Here is a 20,364-nt window from a genome sequence, read left to right on the forward strand (position 1 = left end):
AGAAATAAAAAGAAACTCTGTGGTGACCTAAAAGAAAAAAAGGTTATCATCTTGAGATCCCGGAAGGGGGCAAGTTTAGTCAGCAAGATACTGAAGTGGCTGATTAAAAAGGAATCAGTTGTGGATGTCCTGGAACAACAAACCTCTCTCTGAAAATTGACAAGAACCTTCCTGAGTGGTAACCATTTACCTTTCAAGCACCAAAGCCTGGTGAACTTTATAAATGTTTAATTCTTTGCACAGTATAAGAATTGCCTGCAACCAGTGAACTTGGAGGAATAAGAAGTGAGATTGGACTGTAAACCAAAGAACTTTTATCAACTTACACACACATTACAATATGTGCGTTTAGTATTAGAAGGGGGTTAAGTTAGGTTCGTTAAGTCAATAGCAATAAGTTAAATTGTGATTCTGTTTTCATGTTTAAAGATAATTAAAAGCAACTTTTGTTTAAATGTCCATTTGTCTTGGGGAATATCTATTGCTGCTGGGTTTATTGGACCTCTGGGCTCATAACTATATATATAATATATTCCATTTAGTTTAATTTAGACATACATCACGGTAGCAGGCCATTTCAGCCCACGAGTCCATGCCACCCAATTAACCTACATAATGTAATTAATTCAATATGAAGGTGTATTTGTTTGGTACCCATCGATAATGGTTGCGTTGTACTTTGTGGATTTAAAAAATATATTTTATGAACAGTAATTCATGATGAAGAAAGCTAAAAGAGTAGCCCATTTATTTTCTGCTAAACAAAAAACCTAAAGCTGCTGGGGTCGCATGCAATACACAAACATGCGGTAGAAAGTCATCAGGACTTGCAGCATTCTTATGAAGTAAGGGGTACCAATGTTTTGGGCCTTTGTCTTTCGTCAGGTAGGATACTTCTCATTTCCTTGAGTTCCCTTGACTTCCTTTGAAGCTGTGGGACCTGCTGGGTTTCGCCAGCACTTTTGAGCATTGCGCCAGCTTTTACCTGCTCTGTGAAAGAATGTTATCGCATGCAGTGATTATTGTGATAGCAAATCAGATGCTTGGATCGACTAATTATGCATTGAGAGTCAAGAAATTCGAAGATGGGAGCCAAGGTAAGATTAAAAGACTCAAGTTGAACACAGAACTTGGGTTACTGGATTGTAGGTTTGGAGTCATTGGAAAATTCCAATCTGTATGCTTTGTTATCACTTAGCAATACAATGCATTACTGAAGGTATGGAAAATCACAAAGCAATTCGAAAAGATGACTAGAAAGTACATGTCGATTTAAATAGATGGGAGAAATGGAGGAAAACATTGCTCATTCAATCACTGAAGGTAGAATTCCTTGTTACATTTAAAAATGTATATGCTTGAGTACTTAATGTATCATTGCCTAAAAGGCTACAGATCAAGAATTTGGAAAGGGGATTAGTCCAACCGCTTTTTTTTTTGGTTGTCACGGTCACAATGGGCTAACAATAAATTACCTTTCCCCTCTTATCAAAACACAACGAAACAAGGAGAGAATACCAAATTTGTATAAAATGTATAAATTTGCTTGTCATGTGAACTCAATAAAATTAAAGCTCTGTTTTGAATTGAATGTTAAAGTTATTTTATTGCCATACAATATTTATTGTGTAAAAGCTGATAATTCATCATTTGCAGTTTTGCTGAATATATATGGTTTACGAATTTCATATTGGATAACATACCTTGATTGTATTTCTGTTCAGTATTGCCATGAAATATTCTTGTGAATGCATCATTCAAAGCTGCAAAAAATACAACAAAAGAGTGCTTTCAATTTCTTTCAAAAATATTATGATTCAAAGTAATCTGTTGCCAGCATTCACTTTTGCAGACATTTTATTAAATTGCAATGAGTTTGCTTTCCATTTTCAAACACAATATGATCCCTGACCAGAAATAGCTTCATAGCAAGCATGTAAAAACTTGGGACTCTTGAACAATGTTTGTGAGAACATATCTGCAAAATCTCATAACATTAAGTGCATAAGCATGAAGCAATATGTATTATAACAGGTGATATTTATCTAGTTCGGATTCTCATTATACTTTAGGTATATGTCAAATGATGCAAGTACAGTATATTCAGTATTTTTGCTTCACTTATAATAAATCATGCTTTTAAGTATGAATTTGTGACCCTCATCTCAAAGAGAAGCAGGCTCAAAGTGAATGCAAGTTGACATTGGACACAAGGGTAATTCCAGTTTAGTTTTGTCGATATGCTCATCAATTAGAACATGGAACATAAAAGAGAATTCTCGTGGGACCTTCGACCCATGATGTCTGTGCCAAACACACTACCAAATTAAACTTAATCTCTCTGCTGCACATGATCCTGGTCTCCTGTATATTCCATTCCTATCTAAAAGCATCTTAAATTCTATTATTGTGTCTGTTTCTACCATTACCCTGGCAGCATGGTCCAGGCACCAATTACTCTTAGTGTGTAAAAAAAAATTCTCCCAGATATCTCCTTTAAACATTCCCCCTCTCACCTGAAATACATGTCTTCATTTTCATCCAGGGAAAGATTCTGACTGTTTATCCTATCTAAGCCTTTAATAATATTATAAATTTTTATCAGGTCACTCCTCAGCCTCCAACACCAGAGAAAAGAATCCAAGTTGGTCCAACCTCACCTGAGGCAGCATCTTGTTTAATTAATGTTCAAAATAAATGTGATCAATTGGATAGATAAATGCAATCAGAAAAATGTTGTGAAAAGGAAACGATGCTAAAAATGCACATTCAGTGCAGCTAATGTTTATGTACTGTGTTGCAGGCATAAAATATGTCAGAGGAGAAGAGTGGGAATAGCAACTTTGATCTGCGCAAAGACCCAACAGAATTTTATTGGCAGCAGGTCTAGAGACATGCAGACAGAGGGGAAAAAAAAGTATCTGCTATTTAACTTAAACATCCATTCCATTCCTGGGTTATTGAGTCAAAATAACACTAAGTCAAAGCAACTCCCCTATCCTGCGAAAAAGACTATGACCATCCACCTGATGTAAACTCCTCATGAATTTAAAAGCCTCTATTAGGTCCCCCTCAGCTTCCTTCTCACTTGGACAAATAGTCTCAGCCCATCCAATTTCTCTTTAGAATTCAAGCCATCCAGTCATCATGAATCTATACTGCATCCGCTATAACTTCATCATTCTTCTTTCTTTGGCTTGGCTTCGCGGACGAAGATTTATGGAGGGGGTAAAAGTCCACGTCAGCTGCAGGCTCGTTTGTGGCTGACAAGTCCGATGCGGGACAGGCAGACACCGTTGCAGCGGCTGCAGGGGAAAATTGGTTGGTTGGGGTTGGGTGTTGGGTTTTTCCTCCTTTGCCTTTTGTCAGTGAGGTGGGCTCTGCGGTCTTCTTCAAAGGAGGTTGCTTCCCGCCAATCTGTGAGGCGCCATGATGCACGGTTTGAGGCGATATCAGCCCACTGGCGGTGGTCAATGTGGCAGGCACCAAGAGATTTCTTTAGGCAGTCCTTGTACCTCTTCTTTGGTGCACCTCTGTCACGGTGGCCAGTGGAGAGCTCGCCATATAACACGATCTTGGGAAGGCGATGGTCCTTCATTCTGGAGACGTGACCCACCCAGCGCAGCTGGATCTTCAGCAGCGTGGACTCGATGCTGTCGACCTCTGCCATCTCGAGTACTTTGACGTTAGGGATGAAAGCGCTCCAATGGATGTTGAGAATGGAGCGGAGACAACGCTGGTGGAAGCGTTCTAGGAGCCGTAGGTGATGCCGGTAGAGGACCCATGATTCGGAGCCGAACAGGAGTGTGGGTATGACAACGGCTCTGTATACGCTTATCTTTGTGAGGTTTTTCAGTTGGTTGTTTTTCCAGACTCTTTTGTGTAGTCTTCCAAAGGCGCTATTTGCCTTGGCGAATCTGTTGTCTATCTCATTGTCGATCTTTGCATCTGATGAAATGGTGCAGCCGAGATAGGTAAACTGGTTGACCGTTTTGAGTTTTGTGTGCCTGATGGAGATGTGGGGGGGCTGGTAGTCATGGTGAGGAGCTGGCTGATGGAGGACCTCAGTTTTCTTCAGGCTGACTTCCAGGCCAAACATTTTGGCAGTTTCCGCAAAGCAGGACGTCAAGCGCTGAAGAGCTGGCTCTGAATGGGCAACTAAAGCGGCATCGACTGCAAAGAGTAGTTCACGGACAAGTTTCTCTTGTGTCTTGGTGTGAGCTTGCAGGCGCCTCAGATTGAAGAGACTGCCATCCGTGCGGTACCGGATGTAAACAGCGTCTTCATTATTGGGGTCTTTCATGGCTTGGTTCAGCATCATGCTGAAGAAGATTGAAAATAGGGTTGGTGCGAGAACACAGCTTTGCTTCACGCCATTGTTAATGGAGAAGGGTTCAGAGAGCTCATTGCTGTATCTGACCCGACCTTGTTGGTTTTCGTGCAGTTGGATAATCATGTTGAGGAACTTTGGGGGACATCCGATGCGCTCTAGTATTTATTCCCATAATATTCACATTATTTCTACAGAGGTTAGAAAGAAGGGGATGATCACTTTTCAGGAAATGGACATCCCACCAGAAGCCAGCAGGAATGAGAGGAAAAAGCGTGAAGGCCGATCACAGATGTCAGTAGAAGCAACGGGGTCGTAATAGTGGGTGTTTTCAACTTCCTTCATATTGACGATTGGGGGTCTCACAGACCAAAAGGTTTGGACAGGACAGAATGCAACCAAGAAAGTTTTCTCAAAAAATATGCAAATGCTCCAATGAGAGCACACAACACTGGGCCTCCTCTGAGCACTGAAGTATCAAGAGGATCGCACTTTGGGACTCGTGGCCATTACTCCATTAGTTTTAAAATAATTATGGAAAAGATAAGACTGCTCCACAAGTGAAAATCCTAAAATGGGTTATTTTTATTGTCACGAAACAGGAAATTGCAAAGATTGACTGGGACAGACTGTGGACAATGTGTGGGTAAAGGGAAGTGGGAGGGCTTCTAAAGAGAGATAGGGGAAGTAGAGGGCAGTTTATTCCTGTTTGAGTGAAGGGCAAAGCTGATAAGATTTGGAAACCATGGTTGACAGAGATATTAAGGCTCTGGTCAAGAAAAATAGAAGGCATATGTCAATTATAGACAAATAAAATTAAGCAAATCATTTGAGGAGTATAGATGGTGCAGGAGTTCATTTCAGAAGGAAAAAGGGAGAGCAAGGAGAGTATTTGAGATGGCTCTGGCAGATAAGGTTAAAGAGAATCCTAAAAGATTCTACGATCTAAATAATTACTAGCCAGTGATCTTATGTTAGGTCTTGGGTGAGTTACTGGAAGGAAGCTGAGAAAAAAGGATCTCCATGCCTTTGGAAAGGCAAAAGACTGATTAGGAACAGTCAGCAGGCCTTGTGTGTGGGAAATCATCTCACACATTTGACTGAGTTTTATGAAGTGGTGACCAAGAAGAATGATGAGGGGAAGACGGGATCCTTGTGTACATGGGTTTTAGTAAAGCTTTTGAAAAAGTGCCGCATGATAGGCTGGTCAGGAAGGTTAGATTTTATGGGATCCATGGTGAACTGGCCAATCGAGTGCAGAATTAGGAGACAGAGCATGGTTATCACTAGTGATATGTTGCGTGGATCAGTGTGGGGCACTGTATTGATGACTTGGATGGCAATGTAGTTAATATAATGAATTAATAAGTTTGCAGGAAATGTCAAAATTGATGGTAGAGTGGAGAATGAAAAAAATTATCAAAGATTTTGACTGGATCTCGGCAAACAGAAAAATTAAGGCAAGGAATTAAACTCAGACAAGTGCAAAGTGTTCTATTTTATATGCTAAACCAGAACAGGACTAATACAGTATATGGTAGGGGCCTGGAAAGTGATATAGAACAGCTAGACTTGGGAATACAGGATTATGAAAGTGGTAACACACATAGTAAAGAAGGTGTTTGAAATGTTTGTCTTCGTTCATTAAGGTACTGAGTACAGGAGCAAAATCATCACATTACAGACGTACAAGACATTGGTGACACTGCACGTGAGCTTTGTGTACAGATTTGCTCACCCAGCATTGTAAGAAATAATTAAGTTGGAAAGGATGCAGTAATGATTCATGAGAACGTTACTGGAACGGACACTCTTGAATTGTAGGAGAGGCTAGATGGACTCCCTGAGCCATGGGAATAGATAAGGTCAATCGTCATTGCTTTTTTTCCAGGGTAAGGTAATCTTCAAGTAGAGAGTATAGATTTAAAATGGATCCAAAGGGCACCTTCTTCACACTGAGGGTAGTGGGTACAGTAGAATCCCCACCTATGGGGATCATGCATGTTGGACATGTGAATTTTCCAGTTGACTAAGACTCATTTACAATGCCAAACTAATACACTTACATTAAGAATACAACGTTTAAAAGACAAAGTTCAGTGCAAAATGTAGTAATTTGAAACAAAAATCAGTATTGCAGTCTATCATTATGTAAAGTTCACTTTAATCAGGTAATTTCCATAATTTACAAAATTTCAAACACCAGTCGCTGGTGCAGTAACAGCGTTGCACTAGCTGCTACAGTAACCATGCCGCCATCAAAATTAACCCCCTCAAAATCAGAGGCTATCTTCTAATCCGGGTCCAAAATCTGACAGCGAAGTCTCAACACCCCCTCTATCTGCCCCTTCCCCCTCCATATCCCATTCCCATCCCCCCACCTCCAACTCAATTGGACTGGTCAGGCCATCAGCACACCTGAGGGCAGTTGACAACCCAGCTCACTTCCATGCCAGTGGAATGCGCGCACATTTAGGGCATTACTACTTCAGCATGTCCAACGAAGTCTCAGCGTTCCCCCACAGGGTCTGCCCACCCAGCCTTATTTATTTATTTCTTCAATTTTTTTTTTGTCAGCTGTTTGAGTTTCCGGTTGATTGAATTCCAGATAATGGGGATTCAATGGTATGTGGAAAAGATGCCAGAGGAAATGATAGAGGTGGAGCAAGTCTAAACTTTACCAAGACATTTAGGCAGGAACATAGAGAGAGATATGTGCTAAACAAAGACAAATGGAACCACGAACAAGTTGTGCGAAAGGGCCTATTTCCATACTGGAGAACTCTATGACACTATCAATATGGTGACCAGAGCTGCACACAATATTCCAGTTGCAAAGCTGTAACATGATGTAATTACTTTTGTTTTCAGTGCCCCGGCCAATGGTATAAAGTATTCCATATGCCTTGTTCACCACCTTGTCAACCTGTATTGCCACTTTCACGGAAACCTGTACCTGTACCTCTTGATCTTTCTGTTCCAATACATTCTTCAGAGCCCTGTCATTTACTGTGTATGTCCTGCTCTGTCTGTGTTGTGCCACCAGCATTCTCCTCCAAATTGTTCATATGTGGCCAAAGGTGTCATGTGGTAAGTGATCACAGATACAGGTCTAATTAAAATGACAGCTAAACAGATATGTGAACATCTTTAATAATATTAATGATTGCCAACCATAGATGCTGGAAAGGCTGGAGAAACACAAAACACTGGAGGAACTCAAAACACTGGAGGAACTCAGCAGGTCAGGCAACATCCATGAAAGGCAACAGATAGTTGATGTTTCAGGTCAAAAGGTTTTCAGCCCAAGATTAAACTATCCATTGTCTTCCATGGATGCTGCCTGGCCCGCCGTGTTCTTCCAGCATTTTGTGTTTCCACATTTAAATGTTGTCAAGGTGGAGAGTCATGTGACTTTACTACACTCACCACCATTGGATCTTTGTACACACTCAGCAGAGAATCGCAGAATGATACTTTGACCATAAATAATGTTGATAAGAAACAAGTAAAAACAACAATAAATGGTCATTAGGAAGAGATTCCATTTTAAAAGCTGGACACTTGTGAAGAAAAGTGCTTTGAAGGATGATCACGTGGTTGTCTATTTGTGCAACTTTTCATTTTTAAGAACAACACACAGGCTCCTGCAGGTCAAAGGAGCGATAGATAGTTTTTAAACAATTAAAGATACATTTAGAATGATCATTAAAGATTTTCCATCTTCTTTACAGTTCATTCCTTGGATTTAGATGTACTGTACACGCTTCACTTACCCCAAACTAATATCTTAAGTTCTACTTATGACTTCGATCCACTCACCTTTAACAAATATTCTTGATTTTGAAGGCCTTGCTGAGTCCATTGAGAGGATAGTTAAGAGTTTACCACATTGCCATCAGCCTAACATCATACGAGTAGGCCGGACAAGAAACAGCAACAAATTTCTTTTTTTAAAAGAGCATTTCAGATTCAAGGACATGATTTCTGTTATTAGCTTTATTATTCCAAATGTGTTTATTTTTAAATCTTATTAAAATACTTAAATCAATGTTTAAATTTTATCTTCATATATATGATTATCATACTGTATATTGCATGTATTTGGGAGTAGACCTGTATTGTGGAGGGTCAGAAGCCACACCATTAGTGCACACCTGACTATTGACCCCTTTAAGTACCTTTGTCCTTGGCCTTGGGCCATTGACCTTTGTAATCAATTAGATCTTGATAGCACTGAGCCATTTTCCCCAGCCCTCCAGTACTATAAAGGGAGCTATGTCCACATACCTCTCTCTCTTTTTACCATCTTTGAGGGACCAACCTTTTCACTCCAAGCTGAATACTGTGGAAGGCCAATGGACACATTGTTTGGTAAGGTGTACACTAGTAACGGGTTGAGAGTGTCTTATTTAGAGTCCTGAGTCGCATAGAGCAGCATCTACACTGAGTCAAGGATTGGCAGTTATTTTTTCTTTTCCTTGTATGTAACAGCACTGCGTACTCTAGTTCATTGTTTTGTCTGTGTGTGTCTTATTCTTGTTGTGATGTTCTCATGTGTAGCTTATCTGATTAAAGTAATTGACTGTCAGATTGTTCAGAGTCCTTGCTTTTGAGACCCATTGAGTCTGTTCCCCCACTCACAACACCATGAACCAGAGAAATGCTGTTTTGTCAGATTGCAATACATACAGTCAGATGATGATAAACTTGAACCTGCATCTAAATTTCCCAGCTGTTGTAGGTTGTATGTGCTTGTCTCCAGCTCATGTAACTGAGCTCTTGGGTTATCCACCATTTCCTGCTGAATTATCACATCAACGGACTATAAACTCTCTTTAACACATTAATATCACCAGGGCAGATTTTGTTTAATGTTTTTGGCTTTGTAAAAAAATAAGTTTAACAAATATGTTTAACAAAGGGTTAATGAATAAGGTAAGAAAATACAGTAGAATGGTGGGAATGTAATTGCCTTCTAACATGCCCGTTCTTGTGCTGTAGTGAGGTAGTAACTAACACCACAAAGAAAGTAAATACACCAAGGACATCCTGACATCACAAGTAAATACAAGGATCGCCAACTGTGTGAAACTTGTCAGGCCTCAAGCAGACCCCTGTCCAAAGGTGTATAAAGGTGGGGTGAACACTCCATATGTTTTGAGTGGCGATCAGTGTAGAGAATGAGTCACTGAACTCTTATTGTACCACTCACTCCGGCTAGCATTAACAAGGCTGAATATAGAAACTGTTGCACTCTTAATTGATTCTGCTGTTGGTTTTATTACAGATCAGGTTGACTTTCACGAGTTTAGCTGTTTCATAGAAATGTTGCACCTAGAGGCGAATAGGCTGGGGAGGGTTCAATCCCTGAGATTCGATGAGGAATGGTGGTGGGTGAATGTGAACACAGCTTCAGGCATCTGGTGCCTCCAGCACTAGCATCAGGATCTCATTGCAGTGAGGTTCAAGGGTTCCAGAATCGATAATAATACCAGATAACTGTTACCATTCTCAACCATTTTTTTGCCAAGGCCCTCTTTGGACTTTGCTCCAAGTTTATGGGCCCCCTTCCCTGTGAAGCAGTTGTTTAGTTGATTTCTTCCATACTTCTCTCCTACAGATTACATAAAAAATACAAAAGATTGTACGATTTCAGTCTGTGACTTCCCTTAAATATGCTCTGGCTCCCATTGTGGTGGTCGGGGGGGGGGATGGGAGGGAGAAAGGAAGGAGGGGGTGGGGGAAGTGGGTGGGTGGGAGGGAGGGAGGAAGGAAGGAGGGGGTGGGGAGAAGCATACACTCCCCCATTGAAAATGGCTGCAAACCACTCAGTAAGCAGTCTCAAAAGAAATGAAGCACAAATTAGGAATATTCCCTTCTATCACATTATTAATGATGCACCTGCTGTCGCCAATGTTTTACTGCAGGCATTCTGTTTCCTGGGCCTTTGCATCAATTTGGCATAAGGGATTAAAAAAAAAACCCATGGAGTAAATGACTTGTTATTCATATACTTCTCGTCATAGGTTTGTGATAGAAATCTTGCCTTTGAGACAGAAAGCTATGGGTTCAAACTCTGTCCAAAATTGAAATTGTCTGTTTTAACTGAGGCTGTGTCCTAATGTTGTAAGTGCCATCTTTTGCTTAAAACATTGAACTGAGATCGGGTCTACTTTCTCAGTTCGACATAAACAGTCCTGCTTGTGCATAAATTGATGGTTACATTCTCTCCATTAGAACAACTCTTCAAAAATAAAGTACTTCATTGGCCTTGACGTTCTTTGATTAACATCTACAAAGCCTTTTATAATTTCAAAACATTCCAAGGTGCTTCAGAGGAAATTTGCATCCAGAAAATTCCTTTAAACAGCAGTGTGATATATGGGCAGATCAAAATATTCAGAATGAACAGTCTTTGATCTGAAACTACTTTTTCTCTCTTTACTTCCTGACCCACTGATTATTTCCTGCATTTTCTGCTTTTATGCCACAAGACGTGTTTATGATGCTGTTAATTGGCCAGAATAATTCCCCTACATTCCCATGCACAAAAAAAACCCATTGCTGTGAAGTGTCAGCCCAAATTATATACTTCAAATATTTGAGGAGTATGACATTCTGCCTCACAGTCAAGCCTGCTAACATTGAACTGAGCTGAGCAGAATTCAAATGCAAGACTCCACTTCAAGAAAGAGTTTAGCTTATTTCAGTTGCATTTGTTTTCTTATTACATGGATGATTTTAATTACCAATTCATTAAGATGACTCGGCACGCTCTCATTTCAACAACCTCCTCGTAAAGGTGGGAACAGCATATTTGTCAGTTACGTGACACTTTCCAACTCGTCTTCCACGATTCTCTACTTGGATCCTTAAGGAACACATATGTCATGTCATTGTGGACTGCTGAACATTCAATCTTATAATTGGTTTCAACACTTTAATATTTCTACATCCGTCTCTGTGATTGATGGTTGAATGCAGGGCTATGCTAATTAAGAGGCAATGGTTACAGAGTATAGCAAACACTTGCCAGGTATTTTTATATTTGTGATACCTGCAAAAAGTAGAGAACCTTTTAATCTAGCTGTGCCTTAATCAGCTACGCATCTCAAATTTTACAAATTTTATGTTCCCAGAGGATTACTTGACAATGATTGTATTTGAAAGCTGTTGTTGCTTGGTTTCAGGTTCAGAGTTCTTTATTTTTCCAGAATCAGGATTTATTGTCATGAACAAATCATGAAATGGAGTGTTCTGAGACAGCGTCATAGAGCAAACATTCATATTATAACCATCTTACAACAATAATAGTGTAGAAAAAGTAAGGCAGTGTCTTTGGTTCATTGATAATTCAGAAATCTGATGGCAGCTGGGAAGAGGCTGTCCTTGTACCATTGAGTGCTCACCTTGAGACGCCAGTACCTTCACTCTGGTAGCAGAGTGAAGAGGGCATGGCCTGGGTGGAGGGGGTTTTAGAAGATAGAGGCTGCTTTTTTAAGACACTGCCTCATGTAGATGTCCTCGAAGGAGTGAAGTCTGGAGCTTGTGATGACGCAGGCCGAGTTAACAACCCTCTGGAGTTTATTCTTATCCTGTGGATTGGTGCCTCCATTACCAGGCAGAGCTGTAACCAGCCAATACGTTCTCCACAGTACACCTGCTGAAGTTTACGAGAGTCTTCGGTGACATACTGAATCTCCTCAGACACCTCAAATTATCGCTGCTGGTGAGCTGCCTTTGTGATTGCATCAACATGGAGTCTCCAGGACACCCAGCAATTTGAAGCTCTTGACTGTCTCCATTACTGAGCCCTCGACGAGGACTGGGTCGTGTTCCCCTGACTTCAACAATTATCTCCTTGAGCATAAGGTTGTTGTCATTACACCATTCAACAAGCTTCCTCATTGCCGTGGTGATTCTGCCGACAACTGTGGTGTCATCGGCAAACTTGTACATAACATTGGAATTGTGCCTGGCACATAGTCATGGGTATATAATGAGCAGAGCAGTGGGCTAAACACACATCCTTGGGGTGCGCATGTGTGTTGATAATCAATGAGGAGGCAATTGTTTCCAATTATTGGATTTTTCAGAAGTAGTACATAAAAGCCATTACTCAAAGGTAATATGAGAAGGAATATACAGGAAAAAAAGTTACATTAGAAAAATAAAATTTTTATATATTTTTATTTACACGCACACGCACACACACACACGCACATGCACTAAAGATTCTAAAGGTGATTTCAGCAGAACATCCAACTTGCACTCTGACCTTTCTCCCTTTGACTTCTTACTCCGTTCCAAAGAAGCCTGATGCATGCTCAAGGAACATTATTTTCTTGTCGAAATTCTCACGGTTCAGCAGTGGATGCAATGATTTTGGATAAACAACCTCTCTAATTTTTGTCAGAACTCCAGGTCTGACCGAATGTCATTAAACCTGCATCATGATCTTGGATCTTATTCACCTGGCAGATGCTCCTGCTATGCTGGATTTTCTTTTCTTTCAAACTATTTTGGTCTGTTGTTCTGGCCTTTTCTCCATATCCCTTGGTTCTCTGACTAATTAGTAACCTATCAATCTCTCCCTTAAACTCCCCCAATGATCGAGTCTCCATAACTGTGTGTGTCCAACAAATTCCACAAATCCATGACCCTCTGGCTAAATAAATATCTCCTCATCTCTGTTTTAAAAGGGTACCTTCTAATTCTAAGACTATGCCCTCTTGTAATGGATTCACCCACCGAGGGGAAACATGTTATTCACATCACTTGAAACATTAACCATTTTTCTTTCCACAGATGATACCTGTCCTACTGAGTACATTTCCAGAAGTCTTTGTTTCATTTCTTATGGACTAGTATGGAGACAAAGTTATGGATTGTGTTTCGAGAATGACCATTAATCCTTAACTTGCAATAATAGAATCAGAATTGATTGTCATGAACATACATGACAAAATTTTTGTGGCAGCATTATAGATGCAAAAATTGCATGTTTAAAAATGGTGCAGGAGGTGGTGTCTGTGGTTCATTGTGCAATCATAAATCTGAATGTGAAGGGGAAAGAGTTATTTTTGGTGGGTGCTTATCTTAAGGGTCCTGTACCACCTCCCTGATGGTAGCAGTGAGAAAAAGTATCTTGATACACGCATTGCTGTTGTCTTGGAGATCCAGGCTGAGTGGAGAGCCAGTGAGGTTGCATCTGCTGTGGAGCAAATGTACTGGTAGGAGAATTGCAGTGGGCCCAGTTCTTTGCTGAGGTTCGTTAATTCTGGCCATGACCAGCCTCAAGGCATTTCATCACAGTAGATGTCATTGAGGCAGCTTATTCTGTTCTTGGATGATGCCCTTCTGAAGTAGATGGGTACATTGAGTGCAGCAATGAGAGACTGAAGAACACTCGAGCAAATGGGTCAGCATCTCTAAAATTCTTTACAACTTGTGAATGAAGAGAATCAATGCTGCAGTTTTGCTCACTGGTCTGGAACCTCGACAGGAAATAACAAAGTAAATAAATGACTGGAGGGGTAGAGGACGGTGAGGAATGCTTTCAAAGGTTGCAGAGGGATCTGTACCATCTGGAAACATGGGCTGCAAAATGGCCGATAGAATTTAATGCAGACAAGGGTGAGTGTTGCAGTTTGGTAGGACATACATGGGTAAATGGTAGGATATTGAGGAGTGTGGTCGAACAGAGAGACTGGGATTACAGATACATTATTCCCTGAAAGCGGTATCACAGAAAGATAGGGTCATAAAGTGAGCTTTTGGCATTTGGCCTTCATACATCAAAGTAATGAGGAAAGCATAAAACTATTGTGTATAAGAGTCGGGACCTTGTGGTAAAGCTGTATAAGGCATTGCTGAGGCCAAATATGGAATATTATGTGCTGTTCTGGTCACCTAACTACAGCAAAGATATCAATAAGATTGAAAGAGTACAAAGAAGATTTACTAGGATGCTGCTGGGACTTGAGGAACTTAGCTACAAGGAATGGTCAAACCAGTTTGGACTTTATTCCCTGTAGCATAGAAGAATGAGGGGATAAAGGTATACACAATAATGACAGGAGTAGAAATAGTAAATGAAAGTGAGCTTTTCCACTGAGGGTAGATGAGAAACAAACCAAAGAATATGGGTTAAGGTTGAAAGGGTAGAGCCTTCGGGGGGAAAGTCTTCACACAGAAAGTAATGGGAGTATGGAAATGAGCTGCCAGCTGAAATGGTAAATGTGGGATCAATTTTAACATTTAAGAAAAACTTGGACAGTTACATAGATGGGAGGGGTATGGAGGGATATATCCTGCGTGCAGGTCAGTGGGACAAGGCAGAGTACTAGCTCAGCACAGACTAGAAGGATCATTGGTCTGTTTCTGTAATGCTCTATAGGCCACAGAAGAAATAATTCACTTTAAATGAAATCAATTGTGCAAACTTAATTGGAGGCAAGAAATAAAATATGAATTAATATGAAAAATCAGTTAAGGCCCAGTGGCAATCAAACAATAAAACACCCAGCATGAAGAAGAGTTTGAAGTGTCTTCCCAGTAGAATTATTATGAAAAGCTTCGGAACAGAAAGCATTGCAAAATTCTATTTTTGAATAGGCTACATTAAAACTGATGGCAATGATTTAAACAATGCATGGACATGTATATCATGAAGTTAGACATGTGCATGCATTTAATTGGAAATTTGGGCTGGGAAGAAAACCATGGTGCCAATATGAAATAGATTGATTTACGCAAAGTAACTGAGGTAATGTTTCCCTGGTCCAATGAAGTCGTGATCATCGATTTATTTTCAAGCACCAAATGAGAAATTGGTTGTACAACACTCAGAAATGTTGGCCACAATTTGACTCCATTCACTGTCAATCTTGAAAGTGGCAAAAAAAAAACCATAAAACGAAGTTTTGAAATGTTATTAATGCCAACTTTGAAGGGCTTAAATAGGAAATGTCTTTGATGTGTTTGGTGAAATGTCGATGGGTGAACAGTGAAAACAAATGCCTCTGAATGACCAGAATACACCTTGCAGAGGGTTTAAATGTTGAAGAGGTGAACAGAAATGAGATTTAAAACCTGAAGCATGGAGAAAGAATGAGAAAAATCATGGAAAGAAAGTCCCATTCTAAAATAGAATATGAACAGAAAAGCAACGACAAAGAATGATATCAAAAAACAGAGTGTGTTAATGGATTAGTTGAGCACAAAAAAACAGATATGGTTTTGACCATGGTGAAGGATAAAGATACTGCAAATGTGTTAAATTTGTTCCTATCATCAGTGAAAAAAGTGAACACAGACAGCATGGTTGGTGTTGCAGTTAGTGCCTTGCCTTTACAGTGCCCACAATGAGAACTAGAGTTTCAATCCTGCGTGGGTTTTTTCCCCGAGTATTCCAGTTTCTTACCACTGTTCAAAACAGTGGTTAATGGGTGTGAATTGGACTCATGGGCCAAAATAGCCTGTTACTGTCCTGTATGTCAAAATTTTAAAAAGTTAATATTTGACTTTCAGGGAAGGCTTGGATAGTAAAAGATGGTGTGTTGCAATCGGCGAGAAAGTTTGGCTGTGTGAGTTATAATCTTCAGAATGTCATAAGCTTCATGGCTAGTACGTTGGAAAGGAAAAGAGGAAAAACCTTTGAAAATATTCAATCTACCAGTTTAATCAGTGGCAAAATTGCTAAAATTCATCATCTAACACAGAATATGAACACTTGGAAGCTGATTAAGGAAAGCTGGTACAAATTTCAGAAAGGTAATTCATTTCTAACTAACATATTACAGTTCTTTGTTAGACCTGCTGAGGTGTTGGCAAAAGGTTAATGATATGAAATACTTAGATTTCTTTGAGATTGTTGATTAAAACTTGGCACATGGAAAATAAAGTAATCTATTCCCTAACACACTGGCAACCCACTAAATAGGCGAGTAATTGATCCATGTTGCAGTACTGGGTGGGCTGTTTACACTGGTTCATGTCGATATCGTCGAGCTAATGGGGCCCAACCTCCAGTGGTGATGTCCCAAGTGATGTATTATGTACTCGCAGGACAGTGAAATTGTAATGGGAATAAAGCACAAACATGCAAATGTATAAAAGACCGAGGGGGGAAAAATGTGCACAATTTAACAAGACATATGCCCACAATGTATCAAAGACCATGGGAAGATCTACTACAGTGGGCTTCAGCCTGTTCAAACCTACAGACCAGCTTGTCATTATTCTATAAACAATAGAATATAACAACTATTCACACTGCTAGGTGACCCAATAAATTGCCAGGTTCAACCCATGTTATTTGGCGGTGTGAAAGGGGCTTGTGATGAGAGCAGACTCGCATTGGGAAACATGGAAATGGGCAAAGATACCTCCTCCTGATTTCTATCAGGGGCAAAAGGTTTGAGAGAGCCATGGTTTTCAAGGAATATTGGAAACATGGTTTGAAGAAAAAGGGAGGTGTACATTAGGTATAAGAGGCATGGAATTAAGGAGATGTTTGAAAAATACATTGAATGCAAGAGGAATCTTAAGAGAGGAATTAGGAAAGCTAAAAGAAGGTACGAGGAGACTATAGCAAGCAGGGTGAAAATTAATCCAAAAGGGTTCTACAAATATGTTAATGGTAAAAGGAAAGCGAGAGACAAAATTGGTCCCTTAGAGAATCAGAGCGGAAAACTGTGTGTGGAGCCTAGAGAAATGGGGGATTGGCCACTTTTACCCCCAGATGCTGCCTGACTTTGCTGAGTTCCACCGGCAGCTTATAGTTTGCTCATTAATGCAAGCATCTGTGGTTTTGGAGTTTCTCTACGCTTCTCTTTTGATCCCACCAGTAAGCCTGAGCTTCACACATTTCTCATTCCACGAGTTTGGTAATGTATTTCTGATTATTTCTTTTGAATCCATATTGTGGTCAATCTGGGCATTGCATGACAAACCGAATCATGCTCGATATTCGGTTATTATCTTTGTCTTTCTCAGTACCCTTGTTCAGATCAGCTCCATTGAGCCCAGTTATGTTTGACACAGTTGTTGCAACAACCATTCCTTGTTTAGGCAATACACTCCACTTCTCTCCGTAACAAGGGTTTTAACAATGAATATGGATACAATTCAAACTAGTGTTCTTGGTTTGGTGGGGGGGGGGGGGGGGGAAGAGGAGAGAGGGGAAAGGGTTAAACTAGATTCCCGAGGTGCTGAAAATCAATGAAAAAGCAGAGGAAGAGGTGAAGGCACATAAATAGGGACAGCTGGTATGGAGTTTGCATGGAAGGAAAGGCAGATTGGGTAAAAATGCAGCCATGAGGATGCATTGCAATGCAATAGGGATACAAAATTCAAATGTAACAAATAAAAGGCTAAGTGGTGGTTCTCAACCTTTTTCTTTCCACCCACAGACCACCTTAAGCAATCCCTTACTAATCACAGATCACTGATGGCATAGGGAATACTTAAAGTGGTATGTGAGTGGAAAGAAAAAGGTTGAGAACCACTGGGATAAAGGTTTTGTATTTAAATGCACACAGCATAAGAAATAAAATGGATGACCTTGTAGTACTACAGATTGGCAGCTCTGATGTTGTGGCTATCACGCAGTCATGGCTAAAGGGTGGATGTGATTGGGAGCTGAATGTCCAAGGATTCACAGTGTATCAAAAGAATAGGCAGGTAAGCAGAGTGGGGCACCGTGGCTCTGTTGGTAAGGAACAACATTAAATAACTAGAAAGGGGTAACATAGGATCAGAAGATGTAGAATCATTATGGGTTGGGTAAAGAAATGGCAAGGGTAAAAAGCTACCATTGGCTGTTCGATACAGACCTCCAAAGAGTAGCTCGATTTGGACAACAATTTGCAACAGCATATAAGAAAGGAAATGTTTGGTAGTTATGGGATTTTAACAAGCAAGTAGGTTGAGAAACCAGGTTGGGAATGGATCTCGAGAGATGTAGAAAGCCTACAAGATGTTTTTTTTCAGAGGAGCTTGTTGATTAACCCAGGAGGGGATTTGCAGTACTGGCGTGGATCTTCTGTAATGCAACTGGGGTGATTGGAGAGCATCAAGGAACTATTAGGGGGCAGTGATCACACTACGCTTGAGTTCGATTTGAGATTTAACAGGTGTAAATAAAGTCAGATATGTCAGTATTGTAAGTGGTATAAAGGGAATTACAGTGGCATGAGGGAGGAACTGGGCAAAGTAGATTGGAAGAGGGCACTAGTCGGTAAGACAGCAAAGCTGCAATGGATAGAGTTTCTCCAAGAACTGGGGAAACTGGAAGATAAATACATAACAAAAAAGATGAAAGATTCAAATGCAAAAATGTCACAACTGTGGCTAACTAGGGAAGTCAAAGCCAACATAAAAGACAAAGAGGGTCATTCAAGGAAGCAAAAAACAGTGGGAAGAAAGAGGATTGGGAAATTTTTTAAAACTGGCAGAAGGTAACTAAAAAAAATTCATAAGGAGGGAAAAGATGAAGTGTGAATGTAGGTTGAGAAGTAAAATGAAAAAGAACACAAAAAGCTTCAAGTATAAAAAAAAATAGAAGAGGTGAGAGTATAGATATAGGACCAAGGAAAATTAACTGAATGAGTATTTTGCATCAGTCTTCACTATGGAAGACACTAGCAGTGTACCAAATGTGGCAGGGCATCAGGGAAGGAAGTGAATCCAGTTGCTATTTCAAGGGAGAGGGTGCTCAGAAAGCTGAATGGTTAAAGGGTGGATAAGTCTCCGGAACCAAATGGGTTGCAACCTTGGTCCTGAAAAAGGTAGCAGTAGAGATCATGCAGGCATTGGTAATGATCTTTCAGGAATCAATAGATTCTGGCATTGTCCCAGAGAATTGGAAAATCACAAATGTTGCCTCACTAATCAAGAAGGGAGTAAGACAACAGATAGTGAACTAGAGGCTAGTTAGTCCATTGTCAGTGGTTGGGAAGATGTTGGAGTTGATTGTAAAGGAGGTGGTTATGGAGTACTGTTGGTGCATGACAGGATAGGCCAAAGCCAGCATGGTTTCCATATTACTGGATAAACCTACTGGAATTCTTGGAAGAAGTAACAAGTAGGCTGGATAAAGTAGGTGCAATGGATATTGTGTACATGGATTTTCAGGAGGCCTTTGACAAGGTGTCACACATGAGACTACTCAAGATAAAAACCCATGGTATAACAAGATTATACTAGCATGGGTAGAGTATTGGTTGATTGGCAGGAAGCAGAGGGTTAGAATACAAGGATCTGTCAGTTGCTCATAGCGTTCCACAGGGTACAATGTTGCGTCCGCTTCTTGTTAAGTTGCATATTAATAATTTGGATGATGGAATGAATGGCTTTATGGTCAAATTTAATGATATGATGGTAGGTGGAGGAGCAGGTAGTGTAGAGGATGCAGAAGGACTTGCATTAGGAGAACAGGTAGTGAGGTGGCAAATAAAGCACCATGTCAGTAAATGTATGGTCATGCACTTTGGTAGAAACAAAAAGAGCAGATTATTTTTTAAATGGGGAGAAAATTGAAAATGCCCAGATTAACAGGGACCTGAGGGTCCTTTTGCAGGGATAGTCTGAAGGTAAACGCATGTTGAGACAGTGGTGAAAAAGGTCAATGTAATTCTGACATTTATTTCACGAGGAATAGCGTATATGAGCAGGAATGTGATATTGAGGCTTTATAAAGGCACTGGTGAGACCTCACTTGGAGTATTGAGCAGTTTTGGGCTCCACATTTAACAAAAGATATGCTGATGTTGGAGCGGGTTCACTGGAATACTCCCTGGAATCAAAAGGTTATCACATAAGGAGCTTTTGACTGTTCTGAGCCAGTACTCATTAGAATTTAGGATAATAGGAGGGGATCTCATTGAAACATTTTGAATGTTGAAAGGCATCGACAGTAGATGTAGAAAGGATGTTTCCCATAGTCGGAGACAAGAGGGCACAACTTCAGGATTGAAAGGTGTCTGCTAAGAACAAGAGATGCGTAGGAATTTATTTCTGCCAAAGAT

At 40.3% G+C, this 20,364-nt stretch overlaps 1 long non-coding RNA gene across 1 annotated transcript in view; it reads right to left on the bottom strand.

The window, feature by feature from the left end:
• Positions 1–20,364, bottom strand: part of LOC138743931 (uncharacterized) — a 271,123-nt gene that overhangs the window by 62,956 nt on the left and 187,803 nt on the right. Inside the window, exon 2 of the long non-coding RNA XR_011345119.1 lies at positions 1,704–1,763. This is a non-coding gene — a long non-coding RNA (uncharacterized lncRNA). The remainder of the gene's footprint in view (positions 1–1,703; positions 1,764–20,364) is intronic.

This window comes from Narcine bancroftii, chromosome 10, assembly GCF_036971445.1.
Source record: "Narcine bancroftii isolate sNarBan1 chromosome 10, sNarBan1.hap1, whole genome shotgun sequence".
Taxonomy (NCBI): Eukaryota; Metazoa; Chordata; class Chondrichthyes; order Torpediniformes; family Narcinidae; genus Narcine; species Narcine bancroftii.